Source organism: Myotis nattereri (genome assembly GCF_964212035.1).
Source record: "Myotis nattereri genome assembly, chromosome: Y".
Lineage (NCBI taxonomy): Eukaryota > Metazoa > Chordata > Mammalia > Chiroptera > Vespertilionidae > Myotis > Myotis nattereri.
In genome coordinates this window covers 43,143,515-43,162,502 of record NC_138094.1, presented here as the reverse complement: position 1 = coordinate 43,162,502, position 18,988 = coordinate 43,143,515, and the positions used below count along the sequence as shown (strand labels likewise).

At 48.1% G+C, this 18,988-nt stretch overlaps 1 pseudogene across 1 annotated transcript in view; it reads right to left on the bottom strand.

Annotated features, from left to right (window-relative positions):
- The window catches only part of LOC308512511 (histone-lysine N-methyltransferase PRDM7-like), a 45,144-nt pseudogene that overhangs the window by 9,648 nt on the left and 16,508 nt on the right, over positions 1-18,988 (bottom strand). The window contains exons 5-8 of the transcript in view: positions 2,013-2,058; positions 1,799-1,905; positions 1,561-1,684; positions 1,305-1,412 (exon numbers count right to left, since the gene is read on the bottom strand). The product of the transcript in view is annotated as a histone-lysine N-methyltransferase PRDM7-like (transcript). The remainder of the gene's footprint in view (positions 1-1,304; positions 1,413-1,560; positions 1,685-1,798; positions 1,906-2,012; positions 2,059-18,988) is intronic.

The window sequence follows — 18,988 nt, the reverse complement described above, 5'->3', positions numbered from 1 at the left end:
AACATGGATGTGAGAGAGAAACATCGATGAGTTGTATCCCATACACACCCCGACTGGGGATGGATCACGAAACCTTTTTGGTGTATGGGAGGATGCTCCAACCAACGGAGCCACCGAGACATGGCTATTCAATTATTTTTATTTTGAGAGAATGTTTATTAAAACTAGGGACAGTGAAACAAGGATAGAAGCAGCAGCAGGAGAGAGCTTAGGCTGGGCTGCTGTGTTGCTCTAGAAAGGTTAAAGGAAAGAGTTCAGCCTAGGCGGGCGGCTTTGGCTCATTGGAAAGTCATAGAAAAGGGGCCTTGGAGCCAGGTTCAGGGGGTTAGCCTGAATGAGCTGCCCCTGCCCGGACTCCCTGGTGCAAGTCTCCTGGGTCCCTTAGTTTAGGAGATGCACACCGAGTGGGGGTTGGGGGGAGGAGAGGGGAAAGGGTGAGGGGTCTGTGTGCTCCCGGAGAGAGAACAGCTTAAAAAATATATATATTAGAGCACCATTGCACGAAATTTATAAATTTCTGCACCGTGGGAATGGCGGTGGTGGTGGTGGTGGTGGTGGGGGGGAATTCCTGAGCCCGGCCTGTGCCCTCTGTGGCTCTGACAGTCTGGAAGTCCTGCGATCCATCGCTTGCAGAGGGAGGTCCCGTTCAGTAGCCCCAGCTCTGCATTGGTGGCCTGGGCCTCCCTCTTTGGGGTGACGGGGAGCCCCCATTGATGACCCAGTGGCTAGTGGCCTGGGCCTCTCTCTGCAGGGCATCATGGGGGATTGGGGGGCCGGACCAATTGCGTTTCACAGGCCTTGGCTGGCCTGGCGCCAGTGGGTGTCATAGCCTGGTCATCTGGTGGGTCCTTCAGCTGGTCCGCCCTGGATTTGCATATTATGGTTTCATTATTGTAGATTTGGGGGGTGGGTCTGGGTGAAGGTGAGAAAAGGGGGAGAAATGGGGGACCTCTGTGATAGTGTCAACACTAAATCTGTATATAATTATTGTTACACATTGAAAGAGGTTTTATGACCCTGGCCAGTGTGGCCCAGTGGTTGAGCCACGACCTATGAACCGTGAGGTGGGGGGCCGGCAGGAGGCAGCCATGGAGGTTTCTCTCTCACCTGTTTCTCTCTCTCTCTCTCTGTCTCTCTCTGTCTCTCTCTCTCTCTGTAAAATAAATGATTCATAGAAAGGGGTTTATGTGAACAGCCCCTGGCTGTGTAACTGCTCTGCCTCTTGCTCCTCCCCGGTAACTCCCGAGAGGCCGCCCGACCTACACCAGGTCAGGGTCAGGCAGCTGCGCGCCCTCCGCCCGCACCTCGTGGCCTCGGGGTCCACTCGTCATCCGAGTCCTCGGAGTCCTCCACCCGGGGCCTGGCCGTCCTCCCGCGGCGACACATGAACGCGGGTCGAGGGGCCCTGAGACCTGGAAGGAGAGAAAGAAAGAGTCTGTCCTGCAGGCGAAGAGCTGAGGGACAAACAGCAGAGCCAGCGCTTGGCGGGGGCAGAGCCCGGGGCCCTGGACGGAGCACCCCCGCCCCGCCCACCCCGCGGCCCCGTCCCCCCTCGCTCACCCATGCTGAGCAGCGCCTCGTAGTTGCTCTTCACGTTGCGGTGCCGCGCTCGCTCCCAGGCGCCCATCTGCGCCCACTCCTCCCGGGAGAAGTAGATGGACACGTCCCTGCAGGCGGCCCTGGACTGGGGGAGAGACCGTCCGTCCGTCCATCCGTCCTCCCCGGCCCGAGGGGCGGCGCCCCGCCTCCACCCCGTCCCCACCCCCGTCCCCACCTCCACCCCCTCGGACCCCCTTACCTTAGGCCTATGCCCCGCTCTCCCCGCCTCCTCCACGGGGCGCTCCTGCAGGTCCCTGTCCGGGTCCATGGTGCCGCCAGCGGAGTCCCCTCCCGAGGACACGGTGCCTGTGGGAGGAGGAGGCGCTGAGGGGACCGCTCCCACCTTGAAGGGCAAACCCCCCCCCACCCCCCCAACCCCCAGACAGACCGGGGCCTCGGCCATTATGACCCACTAGGGGGCGCCTCCTTCCCGCCGCGGTTGGGGGGTCCCAGGGGGTACTGAGGGGCCCGGTCAGGGGGGTCTGAGGGGCGCGTTCCAGGGACTGAGAGGCGCAGTCAGGGGGAACTGAGGGGCGCGTTCTGGGGGGTCTGAGGGGCACGGTGGGGGGTCTGAGGGGAGCGGTCTGGGAGGTCTGAGGGGCCCGGTCAGGTGGGACTGAGGGGAGGGGTCTGGAGGGTCTGAGGGGAGCGGTCTGGTGGGTCTGAGGGGCGCGGTCAGGGGGCTCTGAGGGGCGCGGTCAGGGGGGTCTGAGGGGAGCGGTCTGGGAGGTCTGAGGGGCGCGGTCTGGGGCGACTGACGGGCGCGGTCTGGTGGGACTGAGGGGAGCGGTCTGGGGGATTTGCGGGGAGCGGTCTGGGGGGTCTGAGGGGCGCGGTCAGGGGGGTCTGATTGGCGTGCTCAGAGGGATCTGAGGGGCGCGGTCAGAGGGGTCTGAGGGGCGCGGTGGGGGCGTTGAGGGCCCTTGGGGGTGGAGGTGGTTCGCCTTTACAATGGGGGGGGGGGCTGTGCCGAGAGGAACCGGGTTCGGGAATGGCACCCACGATTCAGGAGCAATGCACGCGGGAGGAGGCGCCTCAAGGGGCAGAGACGTCTCCGGCTTAGGAGATGGGCCCGCTGGACAGAATCCGGGTCTTTCTTGCCAGGAAAGTTGGGTGCTCGGGTCAGAGGATTTGGGACTCCTGTGAAGAGATTTGGGGTCTCAGGGACAGCCTCCAGGGTTTCTGTCTCGGAGTTGGGGATTTGGTCTTCCTGGGTGCCGTGGTTAGGGAGCCCAGGCTCGGGGTGTGGTGTGTCTGACCTTTGGGGGATTGAGCGTTCCTCTGGGCGCTGAGACCGGGGGTCCTCCGGGATAGCGCACTTGGGGTCCCTGGAGGCTGACAGAGTGGGAGCCTCTCGGGAGGACACCCTGGGTCTTCGGCTGGGGGTTTGAAGGCCAGCGGCAAAGGGGTTCCCACGCAAGGCTCCCGTTTTCCTGTCTGTCTCCAGGCCGCACTGCGAACCTGGCCGAGGTCCCCTCAAACCCGCGCTCCTGGCCGCGTGCTCCCGCCCTCAGGCGGTGTGCGGCCGGCTGAGGGGGAGCTTCCTGCCTCCAGAGCGTCAGCGCCAGCCGCCAATGAGTGCTGTGGTCACGGGGCCCGGCCTGCCAATGGGCGGTCAGAAACGCGAAAAGGGCGGGCCATGGAGGTGGAGCCTTCCTGCCAGTCAAGGAGAGAATCCTGAGGAAAGAGCCCGCCCTGCGCTCCCAACCCCCCATGGTGATTGGCTGCCCTGGGTCCTGCGAGTGTCCGTCAAGAAGCCTTCAGCCACTGGGAGGTGTCCAGGGCTTGGATTCCCGCTGCGTATGGGCGGGACCCCGGGAGCCGGGAGCCCCCAGCCAGGACAGGTGTTGGGCTGAGGCGGCCTTCCTGCCGCCTGACCGAGTCTCTCTTCCACCCGACGGTGTTTAGGTCCCGGACTGTCTTCCAGGCGCATTTGTTGGCTTCCTTAGCGAGAGGACCAGATGGTAGGTGGGGAGTTGCGTTCTGGGAAACAGGGATTCCCACTAGACCAGCGGTTCTGAACCTGTGGGTCGCGACCCCTTTGGGGGTCAAACGACCCTCTCACAGGGGTCGCTTAAGACCATTGGAAAACACATGTATAATTATATATTGTTTTTGTGATGAATCACTACGCTTTAATTATGTTCAGTGTGTAACAATGAAAATACATCCTGCATATCTGATATTTACATGACGATTCATAACAGTGGTAACATTACAGTGATGAAGTAGCAACGAAAAAATTTCATGGTTGGGGGTCAGCACAACATGAAGAATTGTATTCAAGGGTGGCGGCATTAGGAAGGTTGAGAACCACTGCCTTAAAGGAAGCTGTCGAGTGGAAGAGCAAGATGGTGGCGGTATAGGCAGACGTGTCCCAGGTCGTGTCCTGGAGCAAATGAAGTGAGCAGCTGAAACTAGTAACATCCACCCCAAATTGGCAAAATCGCTCAGCTGGTGAGACGGTTTGCAGCCGGGAAGACCAGAACTCCCCTGGAAAGGTAAAAGCCCAGGGATTTGGGCAGGAAAGTTTGCCAGACCTCTGAACCCAGAGAGTCGGAGGGAGACCGCGTGGCAGACAGCCGCGTCCCTTGGGACAGGCACAGCCCCTGACAGGGGAAAGGAGAACCGCCAGGGGAACTGAGAGCTGGGTTCTGTGATCACAGAGGACTGAGCCTAAAGGGGGCAGCCTGAAGAGCTGACCAGACCATGCAGTCCCGGTAAGAGAAGAAGCCTACAGAAACCAAGCCTTTCCCGTTTCCGCGGCCAGCGTTTGTTTGTTTGGTTTTACTGAATCCTGTTCATGGGACATTTCGGATACAGACACTCACCTGTGCTGAAGAGAGGGAGAGTGTGCGGAGGAGTGGAATCTGGGGAGAGACTGAGGAGAGAAGGGGGGCCGGGAGAGGTGGCAGCGAATTGAGTTCTGAGACACCCCGGAGCCCAGGTCCGGGGCAGACATTCTCTCTGGAGAGTGAGACTCCTCCCCCCAGCCCCCAGGCAAGGAGCACAGCCACACCCAGATTCCACCCTGTAGGAGATCAAGGATTAAAATAACCTGATCAGTACCTGGGAGTTAACAGGGTCTGGCCTATAGAGGGATTTTCAATCCCAGCAACAACACAGCCCCGGTAACTAACTATTACGCAGCCAGCTCTGGGCAGTGAACCTCCACTGGACAGAGAGGCCCTATAGCCTCAGAGGCCAACCCCAGAACACTCCCACCCAGAGGCTGACCCACAAACTGACTCGTTGCTAAACACAAAATAAGGCAGTCTGGGAAACAAATGCGGCTTGCTTTAAAAAAAGGACTGTGGTTGACAACACAGAGGAACAGTGTATCGCAGGGAAACTCAACACTCTCCTGAATACCTGGCAGGTCTAAGGCGAGCCACACTGAAGAATAGAAGAACCGAAGGACCTTCACTACTGCAATTTTTTTTTTCTTTTTTCACCTTTTAACTACGGAACCAAATTTTTTTTCTTTGTTTTTTTTTCTCCTTTTTTTCCTTTTTTTTTTCTTTCTTCTTTTTTCCATCACCTGATTTTACCCTTTTATTTACTACCTTCTTACTTTTAACCAGTATTATTACTGCTACCATTTTACCATTTTTTTTAAAGTGCCATTTTATTTTCTCTTTATTTTATTTTGGGATTAGTGTTCTCCATTCTATTTTCATCGTTATATTATTGGTTGTTTCTAGTTTGCATTCATCTCCAGGGAGCTGTTGCTGGAATTTGTTGGGATTAATGGCTGTTCTGTAGGAGTATTCTCCTCGTATAAAATAAGTCTCCTCCCCTCTTCCACTTCATTCTCTCTTTTCGCTCTTTCTTTTTCTTTTCTTTTCTTTTCTCGCTTTAATTTTCCCCCCTCCTTTTTCCCAATTTCATTTTTGCACTCCTTTTTTTGGTCCCTACTTTTCTTTTTCCTCTTTTATCTTTTTCTCTTCCTTCTTCCTTATCCCCTAATTCTCTTAATTCAGGTGGTCACCTTTATTTGGGGTTATTAATATCGTGAATATATTTGTGTATAGTGCCTGGTACGTGGTGCCTTGTTGTGTTGTATTTTGTGCCTTTAAATCAACGCAGCAGATCCAAGCAACAGCAACCTCCTGAGCAACAACACCCTCTGCTGAGGAACAGCAGCTGTACGTGAAACCTCGCCCCACCAGCCCGAAGAGCCACCACAGCTGTGAACAGCACCCACCAGAGGAGCTGCTGCCAACTGAAGAGCAGCTGCTACCGCAACTGCCCGAAGAGCAACCACAGACCAAGGAGTCACTGCCACCAAGGGAGCAACCACTGAACGACTCAATGTCTAGATATGTCAGTGAGATCAAACATGCGTAGACAAAGAAACCCCCAAAGGAAAGAGTAGGAGGACTCTCCAGAAAAGCAGCTAAGTAATACAGAGGCAGGCAACATGACAGAAAAAGAATTCAGAATAAGGGTCCTAGAGTGCACAAACCGGATGGAGGAAAAAATCGACAACCTCTGCAAGAAGCTAGAAGAAACAGATGAAAAAATCAACAACTTAAGTAAGACCCAAGAAGAAATGAAGAGTGATATAGCTGAAATGAAAAACTCCATTGAAAGTATCAACAGTAGACTAGGAGAAGCGGAGGACCGAATTAGTGAATTAGAAGAAAAGGAAGCAAAACACACCCAAACTGAACTGCAATTGGAGAAAAAAAATGAAAAGTCAGGAGGAGAGCCTAAGGGTGCTTTGGGACAACATGAAACGAAACAACATACGAATAATAGGGGTACCAGAACAACAGAAGGATGAACAAGGATTAGAAAACCTATTAGAAGAAATAATATCAGAAAACTTCCCTGAGGTGGGGAAGAAAAAAGTCACGCAAGCCCAGAGAGTCCCAAACAAGGTGAACCAAAAAAAAACCCACACCAAGACACATCATAATTACCATGGCAAATGTTCAGGACAAAGAGAGAATCCTACAGGCTGCAAAAGAGAGACGGAAAGTTACATACAAGGGATCTCCCATTAGATTGTCAAATGATTTCTCAACAGAAACACATCAGGCCAGAAAAGAATGGACAGAAATTTACAAAGTGATGCAAAGCAAAGGACTGAATCCAAGAATACTCTATCCAGCAAGGCTATCATTCAAACTTGAAGGGGAAATAAGAAGCTTCACAGACAAAAAAAGGCTAAGGGAGTTTATTACCACCCAGCCAGCAATGCAAGGAATGCTAAAGGGACTGGTATAAAAATAAGAAATAAAAAGCTCAGAAAGAAAACAGCCACACAAAAACAGAAATGGCTACAAACAAGTACCTTTCAATAATAACTTTAAATGTAAACGGACTAAATGCTCCAAACAAAAGATATCGAGTGGCTGAATGGATAAAAAAAACATGACCCATACATCTGCTGTCTACAAGAAACCCACCTCCTTAGAAGGGACTCACACAGCCTGAAAGTGAAAGGATGGAAAAATATCTTTCAGGCAAATGGAAAGGAAAAGAAAGCTGGGGTAGCAATACTTATATCGGACAAAATAGACCTCAAAGTGAAGGCCATAACAAGAGATAAGGAAGGCCACTTCCTAATACTAAAGGGATCAATACAACAAGAAGATATAACTCTGGTAAACATATATGCACCCAATGCAGGAGCACCCAAATTCATAAAAAAAACTCCTGGAAGATATCAAAGGAGAGATCCACAACAATACAATCATAGTAGGGGACTTTAATACACCACTGACAACACTGGATAAGCCCTCTAGACAAACAATCAGCAAAGATACAGCAATCCTAAATGACTCACTAGATCAGATGGACTTAATAGACATCTTCAGAACACTTCACCCCAAAGCCAGGGAATATACATTCTACTCAAATGCTCATAAGACATATTCAAAAATAGACCATATATTGGGTCACAAGCAAAGTATCCCCAAATTCAAGAAGATTGAAATCATAAAAAGCGTCTTCGCAGACCACGATGGCATAATATTAGAAATAAACTACAATAAAAACAACCCAAAGTACTCAAACACCTGGAAGCTGAATAGCATGCCATTACATATTGATTGGGTTACCAATGAAATCAAAGAAGAAATTCGAAACATCCTGGAAACTAATGATAATGAAAACACAACAATCCAAAACCTATGGGACACAATGAAAGCAGTCCTGAGAGGGAAGTTTATAGCTCTACAGGCCTATCACAAAAAAAAAAAAACAAGAAAAAATGGTAGTAAATCAGCTAACTCTACAACTCAAAGAATTAGAAAGAGAGCAACAAGAAAACCCCAGAGTGAGCAGAAGGAAGGAGATAATAAAGATTAGAGCAGAAATAAATGACATAGAGACCAAAAAAACAATACCGAAAATCAATGAAAACAAGAGCTGGTTCTTTGAAAGGATAAACAAGATTGACAAACCTCTAGCCAGACTCACCAAGAAGCAAAGAGAGAGGACCCAAATAAACAAAACCAGAAACGATAGAGGCGAAATAACCACAGACCCCACAGAAATACTAATGATTGTTAAAAAAATACTATGGACAGCTCTACTCCAACAAACTAGACAGCCTGGAGGAAATGGACAAATTCCTAGAAAAATACAACATTCCAAAACTCAATCAGGAAGAATCTAAAAATCTCAACAGGCCAATAACTATGGAAGAAATTGAAGCAGTCATCAAAAGGCTTCCAGCAAACAAAAGCCCAGCACCAGACGGCTTCACAGGGGAGTTTTACCAAACATTCAAGGAAGAACTAAAACCTATCCTCCTCAGACTACTACAAAAAATTCAAGAGGAAGGAACACTTCCAAGCTCATTCTATGAAGCCAGCATCACCCTAATACCAAAACCAGGTAAAGACAACACAATGAAAGAGAATTACAGGCCAATATCCCTCATGAACCTTGATGCCAAAATCCTCAACAAAATCTTAGCAAATCGGATCCAGCAGTACATCAGAAAGATCATACACCATGACCAAGTAGGATTTATCCCAGGGATGCAAGGATGGTACAATATCCGCAAATCAATAAACGTGATACATCACATAAACAAATTGAAAGAAAAAAACCACATGGTCATATCAATTGATGCAGAAAAAGCATTTGACAAAATTCAACACCCATTTTTGATAAAAGCTCTCAGCAAGGTGGGAGTAGTAGTATCATACCTCAACATAATAAAAGCCATATATGACAGGCCCACAGCCAACATCATACTCAATGGACAAAAACTAACACCATTTCCCCTAAGAACAGGAACAAGGCAGGGATGTCCCCTCTCACCACTCCTGTTCAACATAGTACTGGAAGTGTTAGCCATTGCAATTCGGCAAGAAGAAGAAATAAAAGGCATCCAAATTGGAAAAGAGGAAGTAAAACTGTCCTTATTTGCAGACGACATGATATTATACATACAAAACCCTAGAGACTCCATCAAAAAGCTACTAGACTTAATACATGAATTTGGCAATGTAGCAGGATACAAAATTAACCCCAAGAAATCTGAGTCATTTCTATACACCAATAGTGAACTTTCAGAAAGAGAGATTATAAAAACAATCCCGTTTACCATCGCACCAAAAAAATTAAGCTACCTAGGAATAAACTTAACTAAAGTGGTAAAAGACCTCTACTCAGAAAACTACAGGACGTTGAAAAAAGATATAGAGGAAGACATTAACAGATGGAAGAACATACCGTGTTCATGGATTGGTAGAATCAACATCGTTAAAATGTCCATACTACCCAAAGCAATCTATAAATTCAACGCACTTCCCATTAAAATACCAACGGCATACTTCAGAGATCTAGAACGAACTCTCCAAAAATTCATCTGGAATAAAAAAAGAACCCGAATAGCTACAGCAATCCTGAAAAAGACCAAAGTAGGTGGGATCTCAATTCCAGATATCAAGTTGTATTACAAAGCCACTGTTCTCACAACTGTGTGGTACTGGCACAAGAATAGGCATATAGATCAATGGAATAGAATAGAGAGCCCAGAAATCGGCCCGAAACAATATGCTCAATTAATATTTGACAAAGGAGGCAAGAACATACAATGGAGCCAAGATAGTCTCTTCAATAAATGGTGTTGGGAAAATTGGACAGATATATGCAAGAAAATGAAACTAGACCACCAACTTACACCATTCACAAAAAATAAACTCAAAATGGATAAAGGACTTGAATGTACGACAGGAAACCATAAAAATTCTAGAAGAATCCAAAGGCAACAAAATCTCAGACATATGCCGAAGCAATTTCGTCACTGATACTGCTCCTAGGGCACTTGAAACTAAAGAGAAAATGAACAAATGGGACTACATCAAAATAAAAAGCTTCTGCACAACAAAAGAAACCATCAACAAAACAACGAGAAAACCCACTGTGTGGGAAAACATATTTGCCAATGTCATATCTGATAAGGGCCTAATCTCCAAAATCTATAGGGAACTCATACAACTTAACAAAAGGAAGATAAACAATCCAATCAAAGAATGGGCAAAGGACCTAAATAGACACCTTTCAAAAGAGGACATTCAGAAAGCCAAGAGACATATGAAAACATGCTCAAAGTCACTAATCATCCGAGAGATGCAAATCAAAACAGCAATGAGGTACCACCTCACACCTGTCAGATTGGCTATGATCAACAAATTAACAAACGACAAGTGCTGGAGAGTATGTGGAGAAAAAGGAACACTTGTGCACTGCTGGTGGGAATGCAGACTGGTGCAGCCACTATGGAAGACAGTATGGAGTTTCCTCAAAAAACTGAAAATGGAACTCCCATTTGACCCTGTGATCCCACTTCTAGGAATATATCCCAAGAAACCAGAAACACGAATCAGAAAGGATATATGCACCCCTATGTTCATAGCAGCACAATTCACCATAGCTAAGATCTGGAAACAGCCTAGGTGTCCATCAGTTGATGAATGGATTAGAAAACTGTGGTACATCTACACCAAGGAATACTATGCTGCTCTAAAAAGGAAGGAACTCTTACCATTTGCAACGTCATGGATGGAACTGGAGAGCATTATGCTAAGTGAAATAAGCCAGTCGATGAAGGAAAAATACCACATGATCTCACTCATTCATGGATAATAGAGACCATTATAAAATTTTGAACAATAATAGATACAGAGGCAGAGCTGCCTCAAACAGATTGTCAAACTGCATCAGGAAGGCCGGGGAAGGTTGGGGGGCAGGAGGTAGGGGGGTAAGAGATCAACCAAAGGACTTGTATGCATGCATATAAGCATAACCAGTGGACATAAGACATTGGGGGATAGGGGAGGCTAGGGGACTGTCTAGGGCGGGGGGATAAAATGGACACATATGTAATATCCTTTGTAATACTTTAAGCAATAAATTAAAAAAATAAATAAATAAATAAATAAAATAAATAAAGGAAGCTGTCAGCCAATTCCTTTGCAAAAACGAACCTCTGCTCCCCTCATGTGGCCTTTTAAAAAATAACACCTTGTGCTTCTGTCCGTGGTGCTGAAATGTTAGCTAATGTCCTGTGAATTTGATGAAAAATTCTACCCAAAAAACCACAAACAAACAAACAAAAAACAAAACCTACAGAAAACCCTACAAAATCACCGAGGCTGTCCAGGGTGCAATTATTCCTTCCCTGGATGGACTGAGGTCACGGGTCTGGCTTTTGCACCCCTTCCTGTCCCAGCCCTGCCAAGGGAAGCCTTGGCTGCTTCACTGACATGGGGAAGCTGTGCGTTCACTAATTCAGTCCGTAACCTAGAGGCTGCCATGATTGGAGCAGTCAGTCCTGGGGAGGCCACCGTTAACAAGGCAGCCAGTACCGCACCGGTCTCCTTTCCTGAGGCAGCCAGTCAGCCGCGGCCATTGTGATTGCGGCAGCCAGTGCCTTGGATGACACCATTATGGAGGCAGCCAGTCTGTGCAGTGAGGTGCAGGGGTATCGGGAGAAGGTGTTATTCCCACTAGACTCAGCGGCCTCTGTAGGGCATTCCTGAGGCAGTCCTTTCCCTGTAGGCGGCCATTATTGATGCTGTCAGTACCAGGGAGGCTGTTGTTGATGGCAGCTCCAGATGCAGGTTATCATGGGAACATGGTAGTACCACGAGAAAAAAATTCATCTTAAACCTTTGTGTTGAAACCCAGTGTGTTTTTAAAAAATATATTTTTATTGATTTCAGAGATGAAGGGAGAGGGAAAGAGATGGAAACATCAATGATGAGAGAGAATCATGGATCCGCTACCTCCTGTATCCCCCCCATCCCCACTGTGTATTGAGACAAAAACCCCGGCATGTGCCCTGCCCTGGAACCGAACCAGGGACCCTTCAATTTGAAGGCTGACATTCTCCCCACTAAGGCACACTGGCCAGGGCCACAGTTGGTTTTTTTAGAAAGATACATTTCTACTATTTCAGAGAGAAAGATCAGTGATCAGTGATCATCCTAGATTGGCTGCCTTCTGCCAGAAGAAAGAGTGACATGTGTTCTCATCAGCTAAGCGTAAGGAATATCCCTGGCCAGTGTTGTTCGCTGGTTAGAACTTCGGATGCCCAGGGATGGGTCTCTGGTGGGATTCCTGGTCTAGAGCACATACCTGGGACGCAGGTTTTATGGCCAGCCCCGGTCTGGGCTCCTGTGGGAGCCAAAGATCCATGTGTCTCTTGCATATTCATGTTTGCTTTTTGTTTCTTCTCTTTCCCCTCCTTCCATTCCTCCCTCCCATCTTCCCTCTCTCCCTCCCTACCTCCCTCCATCCCTCCCTTCCTCCCTCCCTCCCTCCCTCCCTCCTTCTCTCTCTGTAAAAAGCATATCCTGTGGTAAGAATTAACAAAAACGTACACAAGAAAAAAGTACAAAATGGAAAAGATTTGGAGGCTGTGAAAAAGCAGCATACCCCTAAAGAAAGGCACCATGATGAGCAGAGCATTCAGCTATGCTGATGTTTTTCCTTGCGATGTGTCTATAAGATAAAAATAAAATGTCCGACTCTCCCTCAGCTGGCAAGGTCCTGACAGAACACGAGGAGGCCACTCTAGCGCGGTCCTTGCAGGGTCTCCCAAGCCACCACGTTAGGGGCGAGGATCTCGGTGGGCGAGGCGGGGAGGAGCAGGGGAAAGCGAGGGGTGAAGGAGGTGGGGAATGGACAGAGGAGGGTCTTGCACGTGCTCCCCTGTCCTGCCTTGTGTCGCTTCTGCGAGAGTCACCCACAATGGGAAGATGCGAGCAGACTCAGCTGGTGTCGGTGACCAAGGGACACACAGACCAAGGGACAGACAGATAATCGAGGCCGCAGTGGCCTGTAGAGGTTGACATCCGGGAAGGGACATTACCTCCACAGGAAGAATAGCTCCCTCAGAGGAAGTATTGTTTTCCCAAATGAAGGAGCAATTCATTCACAACATAAGTGGTCCACATACAGGAAAGTGCAGTTCCCCTACAGGAAGAACGTTTCCTCACAGGAAGTTTGTTTCCCCCACAGGAAGAGGCGTTCTCCCACAGGAAGTTTCCATTCCCTCAGAGGTAGTTGTGATTCCCTCACAGGAAGATAGGTCAACAAACAGGAAAGTGCATTTCCCTCACAGGAATCTGACACACCCTCACAGGAAGAGTCATCCGCACACAGGAAAGTGCATGTCCACAAAAGGAAGAAGGGATTCTAAAACAAAAGAGACACTACCCCACAGGAAAATGTGTTCCTACACGGGAAGGGACACTTCCCCTACAGGAAGGAGTGTTTGCGTCTGGTAGTTTTATATCCAAAAGGAAGTTGATTTTTCATATATGTAAGATAGGTCAGCACACAGGAACGAGTACGTCCCACAAAGAATGAACTGTCTACACACGGAGGTACATTTCCTAGAGAGGAAGAATGGTTCCCCAGAGGAAGTTTGTTTCCACACATGAATGTGTGATTCATTCCCAGCATAATAGGTGCGCATACAGGAGAGTGCATTTCCCCCAAAAGAATAAGGTTTCTTCAAAGGAAAATAGTTTTCCCTATAGGTATAGGCGTTCTCCAACAGGAAGTTTTGATTCCCGCACAGGAAGTTGCATTTCCCCCACAGGAAGAGAGATCGACAACAGGAAAGGGCATTTCCCCCACAGAAAAATGGGACGCTATCACAGGAAAAGAGATCCGCTCAAGGTTAAGTGCATTTTCCCCACAGGAAGCAGGGTCCCTAAAACAAAAGGTACACTCACCCACAAGAATATGGGTTCCTACATTACAAGGGTCATTTCCACCACAGGAAGGAGGGTTCACAGTCGGAAAATTTTGTTTCTACAAGAAGATGGCTTTCCATCAGTGGAAATAGTTCTGCACTCAGGATCCTGCATGTCCTGTAAAGAATGAAGTGTGTACACACCAGAAGTGATATTACCTCCAGAGGAAGAATAGTTCCCCCAGTGGAAGTATTTTTCCCCCACATGAGGAAATGTTCTTCACAGCATAATAAGTCCGCATTTTTGGAAAGTGCATTTCCTACATAGCAGGAAGCATGTCTCAAAGGAAGGTAGTTTCCCCGCAGGAAGAGGTGCTCTCAAAACGGAAAGGATGCTCGCACAAATAGGGGCCATTTCTTCACAGGAAGAGAGATCTGCACAAAGGAAATTGCATTTCCCCTTAAGGAGGAAGGGTTCCTACAATGGAAGGATAACTCCCCAGTAGGAAAATCAGTTCTCATTTCGGATGGGACATTTCCCAACAGGAAGGAGGGTTCACAATTCAGAAGTTTGGTTTCCACACGGGATGTTGCGTTTCCATTACAGGTCGAAAGCTCTGCACACAGGAAAGTGCATTTCCCCCACAGTACGTTGGCTTCCCAAAGCAGAAGGAAAATTTCAACCAAAGGACAAAAGCTTCCCCACCGTAAGTTTGGTATCCCCACAGGAAGATGGATTCCAACACAGGAAAATCGGTTTGGATAATGAAAAGTGCATTTCACACACGGGAAAAAGGGTTTCCTTGGAACAAGTGAATTTCCCCCACAGGAATAGTTCTTCTCCCACAGGAAGTTTCATTTCCACCACACCAATATGCACCTCCCTCACATGAAAATAGTTTCACACAAAAGAGAATGCAGTTCCCACACTAGAAATAGGATTCTCACAAAGAATTTGCAATACCCTCAAAGGAAGGTGGGATTCGCTCAAAGGAAGATAGATATGCACACAGGAAAGTGCATGTCCCACAAAGGGTGAAGTGTTCAGACACAGAAAGGGACATTTCCCCCAGAGGAAGAATGGATCCCTCAGAGGAAGTATTGTTTCCCCAAGTGAAGGAGCCATTCATTCAGAGCATAATCGGTAAGCATACTGGATATTGCAGTTCCCCTACAGGAAGAAGGTTTCCTCACAGGGTGTTCGTTTCCCCCACAGGAATAGGTGTTCTCTAACAGGAAGTTTCCATTCCCCCACAGGAAGGTGCGAGTCCCTCACTGCAAGATAGGTCCACAAACAGGAAAGTGCATTTCCCACACTGGAAGTTGAGACGCCCTCACAGGAAGAGTCATCCACACACAGTAAAGTGCATTTCCCCCACATGAAGAACGTTTCCTCAAAGGAAGTTTGTTTCCCCTATAGGTAGAGGCGTTCTCCAACAGGAAGTTATGATTCCCCCACAGCAAGGTGCGATTCCCTCACAGGAGGACAGGTCCACAACAGGAAAGTGCATTTCCCCCACAGAAAAATGGGACGCTTTCACAGGAAAAGAGATCCGCACACAGGAACATGCATTTCAGCAACAGAAAGTAGGGTTCCTAAAACAATAGGGACACTCTCTCATATAATATGTTTTCCTACAGCCAGCGGACATTTCCCCCACAGGAAGGAGTGTTCACCATGGGAAAGGGATAGAGATGGAAACATCAATATTTCCCGGGAGCCGGTCCATCCTGCTGTTTCAAGTGATCTGGCATATATGATATACTGTTCTTAATATGTTTGCTCACCTTCTTGGCCCTATGTGCTTTAACCAAGGTCACCTCTTTGAGAAAGGTTGTTTCCCCAGGTAGGTTTTCTCCCCTGAAGTTAGGGAGGGAATTAACCCCCTTAACTAAGTGCCATGTGGGTAATTATTCACATTAACTACGAACAATCATGCTTAAGCTACATAATATTTACTCCCTGGAATGGAGATAAGAAACGCCCTAACCTTTGGAATAGAGATTGATAGGATTGGAATCAACTGCTATAAATACAGATGTAACAAGACAACAAGAGACAGAACTTAGAAGACAGAACCAAAAGACACAGAACCTAGACACAGAACCTACACAGAACCTACGGACAGAAGAAATTAGCTGGAGAGAACATGTCAAATGATCCTGGACAGAAACTGGCCAAAGAACCTTGAGACAGAACCTAGTGAGAGAACATGGCAAAAGATCCTGGACAGAAACTGGCCACAGAACCTAGATACAGAACCTACACAGAACCTAGACACAGAACCTACACAGAACCTAGAGACAGAAGAACTTCGCTGGAGAGAATATGGCAAAAGATCCTGGACTGAACCTGAGTACAGAAATTGGCAAGGAATCCTCGCACCTTCCTATTTCTAGTCACCTGACTACAACCTGGTGACTGAACCTGGCTGGAGAACCTAGCAAGAGAACATGAACACAGAACCTGGCTGGATATCCTAACCAAAACTTCGCTGGAGATCCTGAACAGAACTTGGCTGGAGATCCTGGCTAGAGATCCTGGCTAGGCTGCTGATCAACTGAACGCTGTCTCTGTGTCATTCCTTCTTCGCTGACTCCGTCCACAACTTTGGGGACCCCTGGACCTGCTGGGGTTGGACCCCAGCATCTGGTGCCAGAACCGGGACATCTAGGTAAGCCCCACTCTCGGGATGGATAGGACTCTACCGTAGGAAGAGGGTGGATAGTCTTCGCCGACTCCATCCACACCTTTGGGAAACCCTGGAACAGGATTCCCCTAGGTAAGACCCCCCCCAATGAGAACCCCCACATTCAGGACTCATAAGACTCCACCAGGGTACTGCAGACCCCCCTATAGAGGATAAGTAGGGTAAGAATGTGGATAGTACAGAACTTAGATTGAGAAGATGTGCCATACTGAGTCCAAAGAAAGAAGACTCTGTATTGATTCTTAGATTGAGAAGATGTGCCATACTGAGTCCAAAGAAAGAAGACTCTGTATTGATCTTTAGATTAGGAAGATGTGCCATACTGAGTCGAAAGAAATAAGACTCTGTATTGATCTTTGAACACATATGCTTGCTAGCAGAGGAATTAAGGTTACACCCAGTCAGACAGAACGTTTTATACAAGAAGTATGTCCATGCTTTTCTGAGGAAGGAAAGGTAAATGGAAAGGCATGGGAGGAGGTAGGCCCAAGGAGCCTTACCCTTAACCCCACTGCAGTCTTTCCACCGCAGGAAAGTGCAGGATTGGCTAGCTCTCCCTGGGGTGATAGATCAGTACTAAGGTAATAGCGGAAAGCGCCGATCCTACTCTTAAAATGGATACAAGAGAGCATTTGGGGTTTTTCTTTTTAATGCCTGCTTTTAAAAAATAAAAAAGGGGGAATATGCCTGAAGCCGGTCCATCCTTGCTGTTTCAAGGGACCTGGCATATATGGCATATTGTTCTTAATATGTTTGCTCACCTTTTTGGCACTATGTGCTTTAACCAAGGTCACCTCTTTGAGAAAGGTTGTTTCCCCAGGGAGGGAATTTCCCCTGAAGTTAGGGAGGGAATAAACCCCCTTAAGTAAGTGCCAGGTGGGTAATTAGTCACTTTAACTACGAACAATCATGCTTAAGCTACATAATCTTTACTCCCTGGAATGGAGATAAGAAACGCCCTAACCTTTGTAATAGAGATTGATAGGATTGGAATCAACTTGTATAAATACAGATGTAACAAGACAACAAGAGACATAACTTAGAAGACAGAACCAATAGACACAGAACCTACACAGAACCTAGAGACAGAAGAACTTCGCTGGAGAGAACATGGCCACAGAACGTAGAGACAGAACCTAGTGAGAGAACCTGGCTGAAGAACCTAGAAACAAATCCTGGCTACACAACCTGGATAGAACATGGCAAGAGAACCTGACTAGAACCTGGTGACTGAACCTGGCTGGAGAACCTGGACAGAACCTGGCTGGAGAACCTAGTGAGGTAACATGGCTACAGAACCTTGCTGGAGAACCCGGAGAACCTAGCAAGAGAACATGGACACAGAACCTGGCTGGAGATCCTAACCAGAACATCGCTGGAGATCCTGAGCAGAACCTCTCTGGAGATCCAGACCAGAACTTGGCTGGAGATCCTGGCTAGGCTGCTGATCAACTGAACACTGTCTCCGTGTCCTTCCTTCTTCGCCGACTCTGTCGACGCTTTTGGGAACCCCTGGACCTGCTGGGGTTGGACCCCGGCAAATGATGAGAGAGAATCATGGATCAGCTGCCTCCTGTATCACCCCCTCCCCACTGGGGATCCAGCCTGCAACGAGGGCATGTGCCCTGACCGGGAATCAAACCAGGGACCCTTCAATACACAGGTTGACACTCTCCCCACTGAGGAACACTGGCCAGGGCCACAGTGGTTTTTTCTTAGAAATATGCATTTCTACTATTTCAGAAAAGAAGAAAGATCAATGATGAGTGATCATCCTAGATTGGCTGCCTTCTGCCAGAAGAAAGAGTGGCATGTGTTCTCATCTGCTCAGCAGAAGGAATAGGCCCTGGCCAGTGTTGTTCACTGGTTAGACCTTCGGATGCCCAGGGAAGGGTCGCTGGTGGGATTCCAGGTCCAGAGCACATACCTGGGATGCAGGCTTCATTGCCTGCCCCGGTCTGGGCTCCTGTGGGAGCCAAAGATCCATGTGTCTCTTGCATATTCATGTTTGCTTTTTTGTTTCTTCTCTATCCCCACCCTCCCTCCCTCCCTCTGTCTGTAAAAAACATATCCTCTGGTAAGAATTAACCAAAACATAAACAAGAAAAACGTACAAAGAAGGAAAAGATTTGGAGGCTGTGAAAAAGCAGCATACCCCTAAAGAAAGGCACCATGATGAGCGGAGCATTCGGCTCCGCTGATGTTTTTCCACGGAATGTGTCTATAAGATAAAAATAAAATGTCTGAGTGTCTCTCAGCTGGCCAGATCCTGACACAACAGGACGAGGCCATTCTAGCGTGGTCCTTGCAGGGTCTCCCAAGCCACCACGTTGGGGCGAGGCTCTGCGGCGGGGGGCGAGGCCAGGAGGAGCAGAGGAAAGCGAGGCGTGAAGGAGGCGGGGAATGGACAGAGGAGGGTCCTGCACGTGCTCCCCTCTACTGCGTTGTGTCGCTGCTCCCAGAGTCCCCCCCACTGAGAAGATGGGAGCAGACTCACCCGGTG